The sequence below is a fragment of the Eimeria mitis genome, genomic scaffold, assembly GCF_000499745.2.
Source record: "Eimeria mitis Houghton genomic scaffold, Emh_scaff400, whole genome shotgun sequence".
NCBI classification, from domain to species: Eukaryota; Apicomplexa; class Conoidasida; order Eucoccidiorida; family Eimeriidae; genus Eimeria; species Eimeria mitis.
This window is the reverse complement of record NW_013572334.1, coordinates 16544-18164: the sequence shown is the minus strand read 5'-3', so window position 1 is coordinate 18164 and position 1621 is coordinate 16544.

Sequence of the window (1621 nt, the reverse complement as noted above, 5' to 3'; positions counted from 1 at the left end):
ACAGCAGCATCCGCGGCCTCATGCCTCTCTGGCAGCGCCTTATGATTTGCAGCAGCAGCAGCAGCAGCAGTCGTTGCTGTGTTTGTGCTGCTGGGTTTTGTCTCTGTGGCCTTGTCTGCCTTTGTCTCTCTTTTCTTTTTTTTTTATTGCAACAACAACATAATAATAATAATTGTTATTATTATTTTTATTTTTATTTTTTTTATTTTTATTATTATTATAATATATAGGAAAAAACAAAAAGAAACAAAAAAAATAAATGCAGATGGCAGCAGCAGCCAGCACAGACACAGCAGCAAAGACACAGACACAGACAGCATAAACATACACAGACAACGCAGACAGTGGAGACACCAGAGATAGACAGAGCTGCAGCAGAGAGACAGCAGCAGCAGAGAGATAGCAGCAGCAGAGAGATACAGCAGCACAGAGAGACAGCAGCAACAGAGAGACAGCAGCAGCAGAGAGACAGCAGCAGCAGAAAGACAGCAGCAGCAGAGAGACAGCAGCAGCAGAAAGACAGCAGCAGCAGAAAGACAGAGACAACAAAGACAGCATAAAGAGGCAAAAGACAGAGACAGGGGATACACCAGAGACAGCAAAGACAGCAGAGACAGCAAAGACAGAAAAAAAGAAAAAAGAAAAAAAAAAAGAACAGAAAGACAGAGGAGACAACAAAGACAGCAGAGACACAGAAACAACAGAGACAAAGAAGAAACAGCAGAGACAGCAGAGTCAGGCCGTTGTCTTTGCTTTTTCTCTGCTGTCTTTGCTTTTTTTCTGTTGTCTTCGTTTTCTCTCTGTTTTTGTCTCCCCTGTCTCCTTATTGCTTCTGCTGTATCTCTGCTGTCTCTTTGCTGTCTCCTTGCTGTCTCCGTTGTTTCTATTGTCTCTGTTGTTGCTGCTGCTGCTGCTGTCTCTGCTGCTGCAAACGCCTGGCCAGCATTTTAACTCTCCAGCAGAAGCAGCAGTAGCAGCAACAGCAGCAACCGTGGCAGCAACAACAGCAGCAGCAGAAGCAGCAGCCGCAGCACCCGTAGCAGCAACAGCAGCAGCGACAGCAGCAACAGCAGTAGAAGCAGCAGCAGCAGCACCCGTAGCAGCAACAGCAGCAGCAACAGTAGTAGAAGCAGCAGCAGAAGCATCAGCATCAGCAGCAGCATAAGCAGCAGAGCTGCAGCAAAAGAGGAACGTTGTTATTTTGGTGGGGTTGTTGTTATTGTCAGTAGAAGCAGAGCCCATCAATAAAGACAAATAAATGAGGTGTATGTACACCGCAAACAAAATAAATTAATAATTGAGGTGTATGTACACCACAAACAAATACATAAATTAATAAATGGGGTGTATGCAGACAGACAGGCATCTGCTGTTAGGCTGCTGCTGTCTGCTTGCTGCTATACACCACAGCAGCAGCAGCAACAGCAAGCAGCAGAATGCATCAATCAGCAACAGCAGCAGCAGCAGCAGCAGCAGCATAAGCAGCAGGCAGAATAATGCATCAATCAGCAGCAAGCAGCAGAAGGCAACAGTCAGCAGCAGCAGTGAGCAGCAGCAGCAAGCAGCAGCAGCAAGCAGCAGCAGCAGCAGGAAGCAGCAAACACCAGCCAGCAGCAGCAGG